The 20,936-nt window shown below is 37.4% G+C and overlaps 1 long non-coding RNA gene across 1 annotated transcript; it reads right to left on the minus strand.

Moving 5' to 3' along the window:
* Nucleotides 1–13,416: 13,416 nt before the first annotated feature.
* Nucleotides 13,417–15,467, minus strand: LOC133997873 (uncharacterized). Its single transcript, XR_009927314.1, has 3 exons — nucleotides 15,449–15,467; nucleotides 13,574–13,870; nucleotides 13,417–13,480 (listed from the first exon to the last, which is right to left on the minus strand). It is a non-coding gene; the product is annotated as an uncharacterized LOC133997873 (long non-coding RNA).
* Between the last annotated feature and the right edge of the window lie 5,469 nt (nucleotides 15,468–20,936).

Here is a 20,936-nt window from a genome sequence, read left to right on the forward strand (position 1 = left end):
AGATATTGTTTAACCATGTCATTTAAAGAAAATTTCCTTTTAGTCTCTTATGGTTGGTCAAGGTTAGGTTGGCATCAAAAGTCACAGTGATGATCTGAAATATGCAATTCAAATACTGAAACATCAATGTTCAGCCTTTTCATTATTACTAAATCTAGAGTGTGACCATGCTGATGAGCGGCTTCATTTGCATGTTGGATGAGTTCACAGCTATCCAGTAAATTTAAAAGTTTCATAGATCAGGAGTCATTCTTTTTATAAATATGAATACTCAGGTCTCCATTAAGGATTAACATATCATATCTACTGACACTAAGTGAGATCAGCTCTGAGACTTCCTGTATAAATACTGATGAATGTCCTGGTGGACGATATAATGTAATGGTAAGTACTGATAATTCTGCTTTGAGTCCCAGATATTCATGTAAATACACCCAGGCCAATGTCCTTACACAATCTGTGTAGAGAAAAAATGCCTGCCTACAAAATACCTCTACTGTTTTTCTGACTGACTGATAGAAATTATATTTTGGAGGACAAGCCTCAATCATTATTGCTACACCATTAGTGCTGTTTAACCAGGTCTCAACTAAATAATATATGGAATAAAAATGTAGTTATGAGATAATTAATCAAGAAGGATTTGTTAGCCAAAGCTCTGACATTAAAATTAGCTAATTTCAGCTGTTGGGATCCTGTGACAGTAAAGGAGACTGGCTGCTTCAGATTATTGAGATAGGTACCAGATGGTCTGTGATTGCTACTATGTGTTTGACCATGCCACCGGCGGCTTAACATCACTGGTATGTTTAATGAAGCTGCATGGGGTCTGCCCCATCTCGGAGATGAACCCCATACTGCAGATAGACAGATGGACAGATGGACAATAAAAGTCCCTCTCCTTACTTTTGTGCTGTTTGAGGCACTGATTGGGATACTTGTCCATCAAATCTGACAAGTTAATTGCTGGTTGTCAACGTTAGACATTCCAGTCTGCAATGTCGTTCCATTCACTGCATTGCTAAACAATAAAATAACATCACATTGTTACATAAGTTTCACATGTCTTCTGCTGTTATTCTTCTGCTCATATGCTGCTCAAGCTTCTTCTGTGTTGCTCGTTTACATTTCGCACATGATCTCCCCCAGTTAAATGACATTAAAAAGTCAATATTATTAATTAATTTTCCCTAATATTTATACTATGCAACGGGTAAGATCATACTTGTGCACTTTGCATTACAACCAGTTATTGTGTAACCCTGCTGAGTAACCCATTAATGCAACGGTTGACCTGCTCAGGAGGAGGGCTGTGAAGGTCTGCTGACCCATTTAAACACACTTTAACATCTCTGCGGGTCAATCTCTACCCCAGACAGGGGTCACTGTCAGTTGGTCTGAGTGGAACGTAACAATCTAAATAAAAGATGCCCACACTGTGGCCTATTCTTCAAACTGAATGAAGGTTAGAAATCCACTACAAATTGCATGTTGCTTGAACACTCCCTTCAAGTCCTTGAAGCACTACCGAGGTCATGATGGTTTTAGGACTAAACTAAGAGACTTTAGGTTCCTCCTCCTGATGGTATTAAACTCTACATTTGAAGCCCTTGTAGCTACTCTATATGGCAAGAACAAAGGTTGAGTTTTCTAAAGGTGCGTAACACGCAAATGTTCCAGTTTGGTTCCCCTGAATTGCCACATACAGAGACGTCGTTGATACACACATCATTTCCTCTCAAAACATTCAGACATTCACTACTTCCATCCAACTTTCCTTGTAAGTCGCTGCATGAGGTAGAAAAAAAATCCCTGAGGCAGGAATTTGTTTAAACAGGGATTCAGTTACAAGGCTCAGGGTTTTTAAAGATGCTTCTTGAACATCTGCGCAGCACACAAGCAATTTGAGATAAGACTCGCTGAGGGGAAGTTAATTAGCAATATGGATCAGGCCTAATGAATACATCAAGTGTATCTTGAGATGTAAAAGCACTGGATGCGTCTATTAAATACAACTTTTATTTGAACCCCATCTTAAAACTTGCACATATGCAGTTTTACTTTATAATTACACACGTTTCCCGGATCTCATTTGTATAATACAAATCATCCCAGGCTGTGAGCATGCACATTTGCAGCCTCACAGACTGTAGTACCATGGTCCAATGAAAATGCACACTGATTTCTTTTATTTATTATTTTGTTTTTTCCGTGTGATGGGAAGTAATTTGCTGTAATGCGTGATCAGGGTGTTTTGAAAGAGCCATTTCATCTCGCTGTGCTGGTCCCTTTCTCTGTGGGGGAGCCCGGCTGTTCCTGTTCCTCTATCAACACCAACCACTGAAGCTAAAAGATTCTGCTGCTGAAGCTAAATGAGACTTCACACCCCTCTTGCTTTCTCTTCCTCGCCTTTCTCCCCTTTTCTTGTTCTCACTATAGCGGCTTCTCAAGATCTGTGTCATTCAGTTGTGCACTGTTCACCTGCAATCGCATAAATGAAGTCCAAGGAGAGGTGAACCAAAAAGGCACAGATGTCGCTAAATGAAGGGGGGAAATCACACAAAATTAAAATGAATTGAGAAAAAGTGTGGCGAACCACGTTGAATTCACTCCAGCAGGTGTTTGCAGCCTCACAGCCAAGTTTTAAAAGTGGAACAATGGTGTCAGCTATTGTTATAATTAGGGTTTCAGAGGGTGAATAAGCGATCAGTTTAACCACCCACTATCTGCCCACATCTGTTTTAATAAGAGGTTTGATGCTGCACCATTTCAGGCATTTAGCTCACTTTGCCCAGCAACAGCTGTGTCCTTAGCATGATGATTGTAGTTACCATTGTCTAGCTGTGAGGAAAGAATAATAAGTATTCTTGTTTGCCAGATGGACATACAATAGGTGTCAGGGTCCTGATATAAATAAAAAGAACCCACAGCAGAGCTTTTGGTTCAGATTTATAAAAAATGCAGATGAAAAGTCAATGGGTTGGGTTGTTACTTTGATAGTGTGTTAAAATTCCTGAACAAAGCAGATTAAACCAGCTAGAAAACAAAGCAAATACCAAGCTGACTAAAATCAATTTAATTGAAAATGAACTTTCTCTAAAAGGTATTGAGGAAAGGTGAGAATGAGCTGTTGGCAAACCTGTAAGTCAGTGGAATGAAATGTTCTCCAAGTCATTTTGGTTTGAGTGCTCACTCTGTATTTATAAAAATGGCACCCTTAAAACCCCTTCACAAGCTACAGCCCACCATTGGGAAACTCATAATGTGCAGCCAACGATGTTCAAACCTACAAAATTTTAGTGGAAATCACATAACAAATATCTCAAGCTGGATTTTGGGAAATGTGTACAAAATTATGCACAACACATCCAGAAAATGTTCATTTAATTGAATGATAAATTCACAAAACATTGAGTCTTGAGCTTGAATATTTGACTCATAGTAACCATCATATAGTATCAAAGAACAGCTGGAACAGTCGTCCATAATAGCCTTACGACTACTTAAGAGGAAATAAGGCATGACAATGTTGATGGGTTGTGGATGTTAATGGGAAGGGAAATTGTATCGTCTGCTGTCACAAAGAAAATAGAAATATGCAGAAATAAGCATACAAGTGACAATCTGAGATATCTGATTATGTATTCTGTTGGTATTTTGAATAATTTGGCTAAGACAAGTAAGTGTGCAGTAAAAGGTTGGATCTCTCACTTCTAAATCCTCCCCTGGCTATAATTTGCCATATTTACAAAACAGCTCAAATTAAATCTGCATCAGAAATTATACAAACATTAGTAGTGTGTGCATACAGGTGTTTCTGTTCATTAATTAAACTGAAACATGAATATTCTCTTTTTAAGAGTGACTAATGGCCTTTCTGTTCATTTCTATTTAGTATTAAAAAAAATACACTTGCAAGACTTACTTCAGATGCATAATCCACCACTGCAAACAATTCATCACCTTTACTATAATTATATCTTGCCCATCTACAGTTAGTTTTGTTTAATGGCCTAAAACAGGGACAAGAATAATCCTTTGATTTCCGCAGCATCCTCGCTAATTTACACTCTTCAATTCTGTCATATAACATACTGCGGTCACAGTTTGTGAAGAAAGAATCACATCCTGTCTGCTTTAGAATGACTCCCACTGAATGCCAAATGTGACCTGAAGGTGCTTCTCTACACATATAAAATAATACATGCTTGTCTGGCTGGGCAGTATCACCATCCACTGTCCTCTCTCTCTCTTTGCTTGGCCCATAGCTCTTATGCATGGTGACCAAAATGAACAATGCTTAAAGCAATCATGTTCCGTCTTTTATTAGTGTGTGCAATTTCATTTCCATTTGTCCTTTCATTATGAGAAAAAAAGAAAAAAAAATCTAAAAGAATGGCGCTGACACTTCACAATAGGCACAATGGCCAACTGTCAGTAATAACCATCCAAAAAAGGGTAGACCTTCTACAGAATTCAGCTTTTCTTATGCCTTTCTGTTACCTTTATGAATACATTAGGTAACATGTAGTCTACCAGCAATAGTAAACAAAAAATGTAGACTAAAAAACATCCTCTATCTTCAGATTTTATCTCTTTGGTCATGCTGAGACACTGCAGAACAGATGTGATGCCTCGCAGCTTTGCTCGCTTAAAGCTGAAGACCTTCCTTTTCAAACAGATGAAGGAGAGAGAATCACATTGTGAATAGCTATAAAGTAGACATTTAATGCTTGACTGATTGCACCGATCAAGGCAAGGACATCAAATAATATCATGTGACATGCTGTGGCTGGTTTCAATAATACAAAAAGGTCATAGGCTTCTGACAAGTAGGCTTTACACCTCAAATAATGGGTTTAAGACAGAAAAAATAACAAAACCTTTTTGCTTTGCTCTGGGGAATGTCTCACAATAAATAATGAAAGTATTTGCTTTTTTAGTATTCACTCTTAAACAATTTGTATCAGATTGGTGAGTTTATAATTTTATTCATCCTTTTTTCAGTCCTTTCTTTCCCTTTTTATACACGTTTATTTCAAAATTTTTAGCAATTAGTTGGATGTTCCATCCACGACTTTGGTCCAGACTAAAATACTATATACTATACAGACAGTTAAGGTTATATCATTACCATTATGACAGTTCTTCGATCAATTTATGTTTTTTGATCAATGATTAATTGTCTTTTAGTTTTGTTTTTAAAGTACATTAAAGGACTAGTTTGTAATAGTTAGTGCCATCTAGTGGTGAGGTTGCAGATTCCAACCAAACGATGGCCGTGAAACTCACAATAAACCAGAGCCAGTGTCTGGTTTGTCCATTCTGGGCCACCGTAGAAACATGGCAATGGTTAATAGTCTCAGTTAGTCTCTGGTCTCACACTAATTAAAACATACTTAAGAATTGTAAATCCCATTTCTGACAAGTGACAGAGCTTGCAGTTATTTTTCAGCAGATTCCTTTTCAACACACACACACACACACACACACACACACACACACACACACACACACACACACACACACACACACACACACACACACACACACACACCGTCTACAATCACCAATCTTCTACCATTAGCTGCTGAGCAATTCCACTGAAGCAGTTCAGGGTTTCTTCACAGCTCAAGGATAACTCAGCTGCAGTTGCTAAGGGAGCAGTAGGCCCGTGTCATTTATTTTCTCAACTCAAACTGGCAACCTTTCAGTCACAGGCCCCATTCCCTAACCTCTAGGCTTCCCAGCTACAACTTAATCTTTTTCGCCAACACTTTATACTTACACACTTGGAGCTCTGTGCAGCCGCAGAGCAGTTACAACCCACTGTGACCGCTGAGCAGCTCCACTGAAGCAATTAGGGGGTTAATTGCCATTTTCAAGGACATCTTGACAGAAGCTGCTCTTTTCTGCGGCAGCTGTGTCAGACTCTGCCTTTGACATAATTACTGATAATAACTTAGACATCAGCAAAGCTACCGAGCAGATATGGATAGGAAAAGTGCTTTGGCAACAGACCAAGAAGAAAACAGACGCGACGAAAATCAAAGCAGTTAAATATTCTCTCAAACAAAACAATTTTTATTTTTTTTTGTAATTTGACCATTAATGATATGTGTATTTTAATTCTAAAAATCACAAAGAGGTCTGTCTATGTCACTCATCCATTCGCTTCCTTGATTATATGCTATAATAGGAGAAAAAATTAATGATAACAGTATTAATAAGCAGAGAGGGTGATGTGATGAGTTCATGTACAGTATTTCCTTATAGTACACTCAGAAACCTCAGAGAAGAGGAAGGCTATCCTTTTATCTCCCCATCATTGTGTCCACACACACACACACACACACACACACAAACACACACACACACACACACACACACACACACACACACACACACACACACACACACACACACACACACACACACACACACACACACACACACACACACACACACACACAATCCAATGATGAGTAATGGGCCATTCAGCACATATATATGAAGCTGCAACATGGCCAAAAATGACAAAGACTACCATCGTAATGCTCCATCATTCATATCCATGTCTCATTTAGGGCTGTAGAAAGCCCATTATGTCCGGCCATTTCTTTCATTTACACAGAAAGATCTATGACAACTTCTGTAGATCATTATGCATGGAGCATGAGCAGGGTATATGTAGAGATATGGTGCTACTAACCAGACACTGGCATTACAATGGCCTTAGCTAATAAACCATATAGAAGAGCTGGAAGAAATATTCAATAGACCAGGATATATTTTCTCATGACAACATGATGCTTTCATATAATGACTTTCTCATTATAATGACAAGCCATATTTATTATTACAACATATCAGCTTATCTCCACAGTGAGAACACCTTCTAAACATGTAAATGATCAGGAAAACAAATACTGGGTACTAAAAACTGGTAGAGATATTGTAATGTGGTACAGTGAAAAGAATAAACAAAAGAAAAACCCAAAACGTGATATCTTAGTACAAATTCAGGTCCAATTGTGTGGAAATACTTAAAGGAGAATATGTAACACTGACAGCAATCTTTCAAAATGGGTACTGCTGTCCAAATGTTAAATATTGGAGAGAGTCTTCTTCCCCCCGGTCCCCTCCTCCCCAGACTCAAAGCTCATGCAGGTTTTTAGGTCAGATGGAATCTATCTCAGTTGTTCCAGTTTGTTTGCAGCATGCTGTGTTTTCGTGCCAATGTTTCATATCAACCATGGCAACCTTGGGTGTCCAAATGGGCGTCAACCTGATCTCTCAGAAATACATGAAAAGACCATGACCTCTTAACACTGCATTACATGGTGGTGGTGGTGGAGGTGGAGGTGGCACATAATATGTTAAAATGACGTGCCAGCACCATGATCACGTTGAATGGGCAGTGGAAAGACCTAAACAAAAACAGACAACATACTGGCTACTTTATTATAGTCAAAAAAGCCAGTAATTCAACTTAGCTTGTTGAATCTCTGATAACACATCATGGTTGTTTGGGAGTTACTACATCAAATATATTACATATTGGTCCTTTAATTCAAATTAGAAAGTGCTGAATTGTCATCATGTGCCACAGTCTAATACACCTACCATAAAGGCCTTATAAAACCATTCACTGCTCAGTGAATCGTAATAGCAAATAAAAAGAGCGAAAGAAAATGTCAATAGTTACAAATTAGTGAACATCTCCCAGACACACACACACATGCACTCATTGTTTCTAATGACCATAGACTACAAGGTCTTCCCTCTTTGCCTGGATCTTTTTCTTTCTTAATCTAGTGAGACGTTAGTATGTTGTTATGCCAAGGAAAAAAAGCTTCCTCTTCTAACAAAATAAGTTGCTGTGCCATAATAATGATGGAAAAACTGTAATCACAATGACAGTATTCCATTATAATGAGAAAGTGAGTGAGGAGATTTTGTGTTGTCACTCCAGCAGCAATCTGCTGCTGTTGAATTAAAACTGAGCCATAAAGTAAACAAAGTTTACTTGTGGCACATTGCTCATAAAAAACACAACATATAGTGTGTAAACAGCAGCAGGTTTGCTCTCTTCAACATTTAGTGTTTCCATAAAGAGCCACAATAAATGTTCCCTAAAAGTGTCCTCAAAAAATACACCAATATCATACAATATGTATTTTGGTACTAGGAATAATCTAAATCTAATATGTATGTTACTGTCATTGTGCCATAATAGACAAGAACACAGGATTTAAAAAAACAACATCATTTATTTGTCTTGACTTACTTGTCATAGCAGAAAAAGTTCAGGTGTTCTTGGTATTAATAGTGGTTCTGTTTAAGTATCCACTGAAGTATCCCTCTGAGACATGTAATGAGCCAGTGTAAACAAAACCAGGTCCCATTGCAGGGCATGCCTAAATAGAATACAACAATTAAGCTAATTAATTATGCTGACTGAAACGTCTGACCTCCTACTTTAAAAAACAAAAACAAAACAAAAAAACTAGGATGGATATGACTGATGACTAGGATGGATATATAAAATGACTGATAATGTATATAGGGTGAAAATGTATGCATTTAGATGTTGCAAGTATTCATATGCTGCCTGCCATAAGATGACAAGTTTCTCTCTGTAGGCCATGTTGATTGTTTGAATTTGGCATTGTGATTCTTGGAAAACTCCCAGTTGGGAAATTTCCAAATCTCAGACTTGAATGGAGCGTACCATTATACCTGTGCTTTTCCTGCTAGGAAAAGTCAAAATGTCTGCATCTCGTGGAGCATTTCCAGAACTTCTTGGGCATTCATCCTTGGTCCGCCCCAGTTCATGTTACCAAATCCACATTTGTCTTACTGTCTGTCTATCAAATCTAGCTAGCTGTAGCTCATGATAAAACAAGAGACAACCAAACAATGGCCGCTGCTAAGCAACTGACATGACATGAATGTTGGGCATGACTTATACAGTGGTTTCTATGAGGGGTGAAAAAAACTCCATGGCCGTTAGAGGTATAGTTGACCTTTTTTTTCCTTTTTTTTGTATCCCACAACAATAATTTACCAGATGTTTATTAAACCCATTTTATGAAAAGCTATGAACTAAGAGATGTAAGGGTTTTATTTGAACAGAGTTACACACATTTGAAAACACCAGGGGGGCTGAACATTACCCCTTAGCGGCTCTAGTGTGAATAATTTGAAAGCTTGAAAGCAAGAAACTGGAGTGGAGCTGTAAATGCTTTGTGTAGAGTCACTCACTCACAGGTCTGGTCCTGAGAATGACGACTTCAGCAAACTGAAAGGCTGACACTATTGTTTCTTTGTTTCTTATGAATGACCTCTGGGGCACGCAGTTTAAAAGTTGCCTCACTCTGATTTTTCTTTGTTTCCCCTAACTTTTATTCTGGCAGTGAAAAAATAAACTTGGGATGAACGGTGGTCTGGGAAGGGGGGAGGATTTGCTAAAAGATGCTATTGATCTCTTTATTCCTGAAATAATTTGTATGGCTTGGCAACCGCGGCATCATCCCTTATCAACGTCCGCCAAAAGCCAGGCAGTGGCCTCCCGGGTGTAAAAGCTCTGAGAAATAATGCTTCTCATCACCAACGAGAATAGCAGAAGAGGAGAAATGAAAAGGAAGAGGGGGAGAGAGGGGAAAGGAGGCGGCATGTGAGTCGGATGATAGAGGCGAGGAGGAGGCTAAGAAGAGAGGAGAAAACAGAGTCAAACTTTTTGAGATCCACAAAAGAGACGGATCACATGGTAGCAGGAGAGACAAAATAAGTGAAGCCTTAGACAGAACTGAGCAGAGTAAACGTGTGCTAGGTTGATGATGGACACAACTGGGGAAGAGTATCCAGGTCCCTAGAAATAAATTTGAAAAGCTACCTTCAAAGTGCAGAGATTGTTAAAATGAACATGAGATCTGAGTAATGGCCTGTTTCACTACTACTGTTTTTTCAGAAACCTGTTTTTGTTTGATCCTTCAGGGTCCAGATATCCTTGAATAATTTCATGTTCCGATACATTTTGTTCTCCTATAATGCATTTTTGATGTCCTTCTCTGTGGAAGGAGAGCACATTTCATTATGCAATAAAACATTCTGTTTGAACCCACAATAGAGATTTTATCAACAAAATCGGTATTTTTAAAATTAAATTCCTGTATGTGCTCATCCATAGAATTTCCATTGTTAAGAAATCTCATTATATTTTGATGTGTGTTTTTAATTTTAAAGTACAGTGACTGAAAAAACTAGTACATATAATATGATATTGTTAAGATGCTATCAATATCAAGATCTTTCTCAAAACATTTTTATTAATTCAAACAAAACTTACATTTTAAATTGAGTAAGCCCAAAATAAGGAATGTGCAACAATTATGTCAAGAATGAAGGTATTCAGTGAACGTAAAGCAATAGTAAACCTGATTTCTAAAGCTTGTTTACTGTATATATTACATTCTTACGTTCTGTTTTTTCATGTAAAAATTTTTAGATTTTTCATGTATGCTAAAGAACACTAGAGCAAATCACGTTTATCAGGATTTGTAAAAAAGGATCTGTGAAAAGGACACAATACTGACCTTCTGAAAACATCACAAGAGAGCAGAGAAGCACTTGGAGACAGATGAAATAATACATGGCCCCTCTGTGCAGTACATCACAGACATCCGGGCCGGCTTCAACATTCCTGTCTCACCAAATGCTAACATCCCCATATCAGCATTCCTGAGGTGAAAAGTTGTGTATAAATCAGCTTATCTTTGAAGTCTATTCTCCTGATTCACTGAGGTTTAACTGCCTCGAGTCCACCTGTCTCTCTTCAGGTGGAAGCTGGTGGAAGAGAGTTGTTTTTTTTTCTTTTCACTGCAGATGTTGAAAATCCAACACCCTCATTATTAGAAGTGCATAATGTGCCAGACTTTAGACCAGTTTAGATCTGCACATTAGCATATTTGCACATTAGCATTAGGTTTAAAATGTACCTGTTATCAATGTCAATGTGCAAGATGACGATCATATCTTGCATAAAATACCTATCCATCTTGCAGGGTGCCACTTTTTGGCATAGTGATCCATGACGGTAGCCTTAGACCCACTGCAGCAAGAAAGTGATCCATCATCCACCAATGTCACAAGCCACAATGAGATGGGAGCAGAATTTTGGGCACACATGCTAAAGACGACTAAAGCTGAAACAGCTTTTTTGATGGCATCTTGCCTCTGAAATGTATTTTCTTACTGCATGAAACAGGGTTTTTTGCTAGGGAGGGAACTTAAAAGGAGGTATAACAAAGAAGGAAAAATAAAAGAAGTGAAGCCAATTGAACTTTAAAGAGTACCAACAACTACCAATTCACCTTAGATCAATCTGTAAATTCCAGTACTACTTTGTGGGACTGAGAGTGAGTGGTCCCCTGAAATAAGTTTTAAAAACACATTTACCAACTGAAGCATCTCACATGGATGCTCTAACACTGCATAGCCATGCGGTGCTGCGTGTAGCCTACAGACTATATGAAAATAAGATGGTGCTGGACAGGTTAGAGTTGTGTTTGTGTGCTCTGAAAGACGTCACAGTGCAGATTTAAAGTCAAACAGCTGACAGACTAGCCGAGCATGCTTATCCCACGTGATTTTTTTCAACCATTCAAATTTTTTTTAAATGAAATCAGTCCCTACCAAATATATAAGAACACCATGATTTATTTAGTCAATAGGTGAAGATGGACAACATGGTGAAATAGCCATTTTTCCTTCCATTGTGACTTGACAGAAGGATTTTAAAGCTGTTGTTTGCAGGTGAATGCATCAGCCAGGACAGCTACAGTGAGTGAATGAGTGCGTGCGTGCGTGGATGCATGGGCATGTATGTGTGTGAGAGAGTTAGTGAGTGAGTTAATGACAGAGAGAAAGAGAGAAAGAGAGAGAGAGAGAGAGAGAGAGAGAGAGAGAGAGAGACTGATGTACATGTGGATTTTGTCACTGTGTCACCAATGTGCTGCAGTTTATATCTCATCACGAGGACCCGCCTAAACACACTGACCTTTGTGTGTTCTTGTTAAATTGACTTTCTTTAAAGGGCAGTGCTCCTCAGATAAATGTCACCACTGGATTGTCTCTCTTGTCTGTCCCTTGTTGAGCATGAGCAGTCTTTCTAACTGCTAAGTCTTCCATGTGGTTTGACAAAAACATCCCTCTGGACGAATACTGTGTCTCAGAGTTCCCGGAGTCTGGTACAGTACAGTTGGAAGATATTACAGCGGAACTGAAATACTTTCACTGATACATAATGTCATGCATACACTGTAAAAAAAAAAATCCTAAAAAAACGGTAATTTTCCGGCAGCTGGGGCGCCAGAAAAATACTGTGAAATAACGGAAAATTACTTTCTCATAAAAATACATGTTTTTTCCATAATTAAAATACGGTTTTTAGTTGTAATTTTAACAAGATTTTGCCTCATTTTAAAAACATTTTCACATTTTAAAACAATTAAATTACCTAAAAATATGGTAAGTAAATGCTGGATTACGAATAATAATGCTTAAATTTACAGAAATGTGCTGTTTTTAATTGGTTTAATGACATTATTTTATGTAAAGAAGTTGTATAATAATTTGTGTTTGATGTAATAAAACAGTATATGACACAAAAATAATGTGATTCATCTTTCAAAATATATCAAAAAACTGTAGAAAAACTAGATATTGGGTTTAAAATTGCAAGAATTTACCATTTTTAGATCATATCAAATGTTATTTTACGTTGTTTTTAACGTTTAATTACAAACATTTTACGTTTTAAAACAATTAAGTTACCCATAAAGATGGTAAATTAACATTGTAATATGAATAATAATGCTTAAATTTACAGAAATGTGCTGTTATTAGTTGGTTTTAATGGCATTGTTTTATGTAAAAAAAACACTGTATATTACTTTATATTAGATGTAATATAACAGAATACAACACAATAATTTGATTAATCTTTCAAAACATGCCAAAAAGACTTAACTCCACGTTGGGTGTACATTTTTTTTCCTTTTACATTAATTTCCTGAATATTTAAAAGGACGTTCAACTAAAAATTCCTCACCTAATAACACCAGAATTATTTTTATTTTAAATGGTTTAAACTGTTTTTTGGCCAGTGGGAAAAGGGGCTTAAATGAATTGTTGTACTCAAATGAGAGTAAGCTGAACAAGAACAGCTACAATTTTCCATTTTCAGTATTTTTATTGTAACAGGTAACCATTATTATAGCAATATGGCTCTGAAACAACTGATTTGGAAATGAAAGAAAAGTTAAAAAAAAAAAGTTGAGTTACCAATTCAGTGTTATTTCTATCCAAGGTATCCATAACTTGGTCAAGTCACTGTACTGTACATCCACAACATGGATTACAAGCCTACATTAAACCTCACTGTAAATTAATCCACACTATCCAAGTCATCCATAACCTGGTCAAGTGACCATACATTCAAAACATTGATAACAAACTTAGTCAAACCTCACTGTAAATGAATACACACTCTATCCAAGTCATCCATAACCTGGTCAAGTAACCATAAATCCACAACATTGATTACAGACTTTGTCAAACCTCATTAGAACATTGATAACAAAGCTACATAACAAATAGCTTACATGAAACCTTACTTGACATTAATCCACAATAGTCTGTGACTTAGACAAAGTATCCATAACTTGTGAGCACTTCTTATTCCCTCCACTCGTAGTCTGCAATTTTGGTGATGAGTGTGAGAACCTTTGGACTGACGGCAAGTTGTTTTTTGGTGGCGTTCCGCTCCACTTTTGATCCCTTGTCTGTATTTATCTTGAAGAGGCACCTGTCAAATGAAAAAAAAAACAACTTTAGTAAGAGTGGACTGTACTGTAATGTAATGTTGTCATACATTTGCAAAAAAGTTACACAACAGTGTAGACAGAGCTTGCTTGTGAAAGAGTATTTGGACATACAGGAACTGTGGAACAGTGATGTAATGAAAAGATTAACATGTGAGTACTGTGTATGTGAATTGTGTATGAATGTGTTTGAATGTTTGAAGGTGGTCAGAGGGGGTTTGGTGTGAAATGGCAGCCACGCTTCCCTCAGTCTGCCCCAGGGCAGCTGTGGCTACAAACGTAGCTTATCACCACTGGTAAGAATGTGTATGAATGAATAATGGTTTCTGTAAAGCGCTTTGGGTGATTGAAAAGCACTATATAAATCCAAGCCATTATTACTGTTATTAGTATTAGTATTAGTATTAGTAGTGTAAATACTATTTCAGGGAGAATAACGTAACTTCGGTCAGGAGGATCTGCTACTCAAAGGTTTCTTGGGCATTTGAGTTTTGTTTTGTCATTATTTCATAAATAAGAATTAACAAGCACTTGTTTCTGTAACTTGACATGAGCATGAATCAAGGATAAATAAGAGACACAGTCAGTCTAAAAACCTGAAAAACAAAAATGAACTCTCAGGTAAAGTTTGGACCATTTTCATCCAGTAGGGGGCAGTTTTCACATCATTTTTTAGTGATAACTCTCCCTTGTGATAGAAAATGTCTTTTTTTTTATTATAAATTCCTGAAATTTTATTTAAAAAAAATTCAAAGAGGTCAATAATACATTGTCCTACTCAGTGTATGGGTCAATCTTTCATAACCCAATCAGAAAAAGAGAAAATAAGGTTGTTTTTCTCTTACAATAAAATCAGAACATTAAAATGAAGTTTTTGATTTTATTATTTTGTTATTGTGGCCTTTTGATAAATTCAGGAAATGCCTGGAGACTTGTGGAAGTACAGGTGCTTTACTTTCAGCCTACATGCACAGCAGGAAAGCCTGACCGGAGATCTATCTGCCAACTGCCTGCAGACTGCAACTACTCATGGCAGGAGACGGGTCTCCCAGACCGGACAGGACCCAGCACCATCTTCAGTAAAGTTCCTCCAGCCTCCTGAGATTAATAACATTATCCAACAGCTGAGCAGAACAGTAAACTAACTTCAGCCCACAGAAATATCCACAACACAGGTCCATCTCGGCAGCTCCACGCTGCTTCTCTCCGCGACCCAACTCCACCTCCTAGTGGGGCCTCCTCAGTGGCAGTGCTGGCTCCTGTCTGGTCTGAGTGATTCCTGGCATGAGTGCTCATGCACAGTCAGGCTTTCCTGCTCTGCATGTAGGCTGAAAGTAAAGCACCTGCACCTCCACAAATCTCTAAGCATTCCCCCAAATAAATATAATATCCAAATAAAATAAATTGATGGGTGGATCATGAACTTAAAGGTGTGAGAATGTACCACATTGTGACCAACAGGTGAGTATTTCAGCATTTCAGCACTTGAGCAGTGCTCAGTTTTACAGTATGTGCATTATATATCTTATTTTGATGTATTGAATTGACTAGTGGTGTCTTACCTCTGTAAGAACTCCAAAGTTGATGCTTGGGCTGCTGGGTAAGATATGTTCATACAGTAGTACGAACCAAACATCAGCAAAAGAGCATCACTGAAGATTCTGATGTGGCCATTCACAATTGTCTGGTCAACAGACAGCATGAAATTCTCTGCCGCCGAAGTCGAGTTTCCTGTTGTGTACAAGGACAAGAGAAAAATACAATTAAATTATCATCTTACAACTGAGTCCAGTACAACAATAACAAAGTAATAGTACTAATAGTTTTCTATTTTTTGGTTTTAATTTATTGTGGGGGAGAAAGATAAATATTCATACCGCAAACAACAATACATGGTGTACTTGGAAGTCCAGCACAGTCCACTTCAGAGGGCAGGGTTGTTTGATCCACTTTGTAGAACATCTGTTCTTCTTCTTCATTGAAGTACTTGAGGAGTAGTGGAAGAAACTTCTTGAAATGTGAGATTTTAGGTGACAGAGAAGGTCTTTAAGGTCGATCAACTGTTTCTGACAATGTGGACGCTGACATAGAAAGGGTGCCTGCAAAGTTTGAGACTGTGACACGGTAGATGACCGCCGATGATGGCGGTAAACATGACATTTAAAAGCATTGTAATTTCTGAACCGAAACTTACAACTTTCCATACAACATGCATACTGATAATGTGGCTCATTTTTATGAAGCCCTTGATGCATCACGTACCATTTTAGGGTATTCACTGAAGCACCACAACTATGACAGGTGTAATGTTTTGACATCCTTAACTGCAGTGCAGTACTCACTTTTTCAGTTTACTCCATGAAATCAACTCATCATTTATCTGCAGAGAGAAAGAAAAAAATAAAAACACATTTATGAAACATGAAATTTGCCAAAATCAAAATAAATGCTATTGACTGTGAAATAGTTAACCTAAACTGTGTTCGCCAATCTCCCCTCAATTAACTAAAAGATGACCATTAGCTTATCCTTTACATATTTTTCAGTATTGTTTGAATTTCATGTTGACCAGTGACTAGTGTTGCACCAAAATGAAGATTTGAAAAACCTTGAAAAAGGCAAGAGGAAGATCAAAATATTTGTTTTAAGAAAGAGTAACTGGTTGAAATAAACCATTACCAAATCTCAGTATCATTTATAAAATATCTGTTCTGTCTCTCTTCTTTTTGTTTTAAGAAAGAGTAACTGGTTGAAATAAACCATTACCAAATCTCAGTATCATTTATAAAATATCTGTTCTGTCTCTCTTCTTTGGAAGAAAGTACACTTAAAATGGCTCTGAGCACTCGTGAAAAGAAAGGAACAGGTGGGGGCTAGAAGAGTTTTTTTTTTTTTTTTTTTTGCAATAGTGGATTATTGACATTAGAAAAAAATTCAAAACCAGATATTGAAAAGTTACATAAAATTAAGCTTCCTATTCTAGCCAAAAATCATGCCATTTCAAGTCATACAGTGGAAGTTATGGACAAAAAAACTAGTGAAAATGTATCTGTTCATTGTTGCAGCTCTAAACAACTGTTCATCTTTTTCTCCGCCTGTGTCAGTTAGTTCGCAAAAGCAAACGCAATGGCAAGCTAAAGTTAGTAGCTGGTCTGGCTGAATACTACAGTAAATGCAGCTGGCAGACAGCGGCCATGCTTTTGGCATCATAGTTAGCTAACATTTCAATTGACAACATGCCGGCGTATTCTGTGCCTTTTGCGGAGTGAGTAAACTCAGAGGCATGGTGGTAAATAAAACTAATGCTACTCAGCTTCAGTTTGATACTTGCCGTCTACCGTCGTCCTTCCTCGAGCCTCGACGTTAGCTGCTGTCCGCACAAAGTTCTGTCGGGCGAGCAGGAAGTCTGGAACCGCAACCGCGGCGCGTTGGTTGTTGATCTTGCTCGAGTCAAGTGTCACGTCGAAACAGACAGTTTCTGACCAACCCAAACGGGAACCGCGCTTTTTTTTTTTTTTTTTTTTTTTTTTTTTTAAACTTTATTCACAGAAATGTCCAGAACAATACTGTTGTGCCAGGGAAGAAAAAAAAATGCTTTATTGAAAGCATTTAATTGCAGCTCACTTAGTAATAAATAAATAAAATAAATATAATTTATTAATATAATGTTACCATCTAGAAATGAGAGTAATTGTATTTATTTTCAATGAAAATATTAGTCAAATAACAAAGAAATTATAGTAAAATTACAAATTTTTACTATTAATTCCTCAGTAATTTTAAATTATTTTTTCCTCTTTTTTAGGGTTTTAAAGTTGAATTTTACAGTTTATTCCCTTAAATAACAGACAAATATTTGTGAATTTACGATACATTTGTGAATGTATTTTAACAATAAATATATGTATTTCTAATGGGGTTTTTTTGTAAAAGAACAGAAATATAGTGTATTTTCACAGTTACAGTTATTTAATGTTATTTTACATTTGACATGTAAAAACACAGTCTATTTTTGTAAATTAAATGTTATTTTAAAAATACAGAAAAAATCTGTAAAATAGACAGTAAAATTCTGTTATATTACAATTTTTTTTTACAGTGTACAGAATGTTTGTGTGCATGCCTGTGTATGAATAACTGCATTTTAACACTGGTTCTTCACTGACTCTACCTCTGACAAGACACACTGGGGTCAACATTATTATTGAAACGATATTTAAATTTTTAGAAGACTGCCATACCACAGTGCAGGGTTGTGATTTAATTCATAATAAATCTTTAATACCTTTCCCCATGTGGTGGCATGTGAGACAGACTGATGCAAATAGAGTGGGGCATTGATTGAAAAGGGAGGGAAAAAAGAATAAAGGGCACAGACAAACACACAGAAAGGGATTGAAAAAATGGATTGATGGCCACAGGAGATAGAGAGAAAGTAGTATGAATCTGCCTTTTCCAAAAACTCATGAAAAATCAATATTACACACGGTGGAGGACACCTACTGTAAGTCCTTACAAGGCACTCTCACCAACAGCTCAAATACCCCATTGGTCGGCTTGGTCGGTTTACATTTAAATTTTAAAACATTAAAAAGACAGCAGAGCAGAATTGCCAATAGCGCACATATTTATGTTGTAGCTTGCATTTTCACATTTACCACCATCAACCCCATCTTAGCTGCAATCATACCATTCAACAATCAACACAGCCATCATATGTTCATCATACATGAAACATTTTCAGTAAAAGCATCATGTGTTCTCAGAACCAGCTCTCCTCTCTGTGCAGGCCTTGCCAATCCTCACCTGACCCTCAGCCCTTCCTGCCATTCACCTGATCCTCACCTGCCTATCATCATCCAATCAGCACACTTGCTGCTAACATTTAAAACTGTTTTGGCTACCTGTGCACAGAACCACTTATATTTTACAAAGGATGGTAATGGAAGCCATCCATTGATATGCACTAGACAAGGTGACCTTGTTTTATGTCCCGGTGTGCCCTTTATGAGCAACAGCAGTTCTGAATGAACATTTGAAGAGCTATTTCTGAAAAGTATGAACCATTTTTTCTGTATACAATGAAGGTAACCAGGTTATAATAATAAAATAATTCGAATTCAACCAATGGGAGCATGCACCCACATTGGAGCTACACATGGGTAAAATACAAGCATGCAAGTAAAAAAGCATCACTGCCTGTGCTGCTATAACCACTCTACAAGTCAAATAGAACTAGCAGGGAAAATAAAGTGAGGCAGCAAATTCTGGTAGGCGGGGAATGTAAATCAAAATGGACTTCCAAGTGTGCTTAAAGCAGCATTAATTGATATTTTGGGCACTTCAGGGAAGTGGAACTGGCTGTGTACAACACTGACATGTTGTCATAATGTGGAAAATTGCTGTTATTTGGACATCCAGCAGACATGGAACAACATTAGTATTCATTCTGAGGTGTGTCTTTGAACAAGAGAGCTGCAATGATTAGTCAAATAATCAACTGATAGACTGACAGAAAATTAATCTGTAACTATTTAAGTCATGAAACAGAGAAAAATGATTATAATTCTGTGGTTCCACCTAAATGTGAATTTTCCTCTGGTTTATTTGTTCTTCTGTGTCTGGAACTGAATGTCTTTTGGTCGTGGAATATTGTTCGAGACAAAACAAGACATTTTAAATTGCATCTTAGGCTTTGGGAAATGGTGGTCAACATTTTTTACAATTGTTTCACAAACATTTTATAGATTAAACAACAAACAGATTGGTTGATAATGAAAATCAATATCTGCGTCCCTACTGACCCTACCGGCAAAAACTCACTCTTCCTTTTTAAAGACATAATTTTTGGGGGCATTTTTGTCTTTTAAGGATGGGTGATAGTGGAGAAGCAGATGGGAAACAAGGGGAGAAAGAGGGACTTCTTCTAAATTTGTTTTGGAGTCCACTAACTCTGAATGGCCACATCTGTCTCTTTGCTGCTAAATGCTACACTATGTTGACTTTAAAGTAATTGAAGTAGTTTGAAGTAATTGAAGCTCATGCTGTCAGCAGGATTTTTTTTGTTGTGTTAGTTCTTCGAAAAAAAAAAATTCTAAATATGGGCATAGAGACAACATACTGCCAGGCATACACATAACCAGTCCTAACTGAATTTCATATTCTATCATACCTCCCCAAAACCTCTGGGAATTCATTCGGTAAACCCTCCAAGTGATGCCTCAGTGCAGGCAGTGAATCTTAAGAAAGACCTGAGCAGAAAGACAGATGGCTGAGGAGCTGAGACAGCCTACACGCCAAAGCAAGACAGAGATAATTCAGGGATATAAGCCACCCTCGAAATACTGAGAGCACAGTGTTTCCCTCTATCGAGAAGTTCAGAGGCAGCTCCTGCCATTAAGTGCCTCATCTGATGACTAACACACACACACACTCACACAGTTCCATTAGCAGTAGCTGGTCTATCAGACAGTGCAAACACTCCCACTTTTAATATTTAATAACGGCAAACATAGTCTTGTTGCGAGTGCCTGTAAATACATACACACAAATGGGTGTGGGAAAACAACTCTGCCAACAACTCTGGGTTATGTGAACAGCGAGGCCTTTGTTACAAGGTGCTGTGAATTGGAAGAAAACTGTTGTGAAAAAATGTTCTGCAAATGGCTTTGGTGTACAAGCACAAAAAAAACAAAAAAAAACAACAGCTTGACAACTTCTTTCATTTTAGCACTGCTCACTTTTTGCAGTATTTAACAAATTGGAACAAAATACTCAGACAGCCAAACACATCATTCTCATGACTTGTTCATTATAAATGTCTATACCATGTAAGTAAAACATTTATCCTTGTGATACTGCATGGATTCTTGTATCCTTGTGTCCATGCAGTTATACTCTGTGTGTATGTGTGTGTGTGTGAGAAAAAGAGAGAGAGAGCGAGAGAGTACAGCCCCAAGAGAATGAAGGTTGGGGCTGACCCATTAGCATCCACGTCAGAGGGTATATTGTTCTGTTGTGCCTCATCCATCTCTCCTTGTACAGTGAATC

Source organism: Scomber scombrus, chromosome 17 (assembly GCF_963691925.1).
Source record: "Scomber scombrus chromosome 17, fScoSco1.1, whole genome shotgun sequence".
In the NCBI taxonomy this organism is placed as follows: Eukaryota; Metazoa; Chordata; class Actinopteri; order Scombriformes; family Scombridae; genus Scomber; species Scomber scombrus.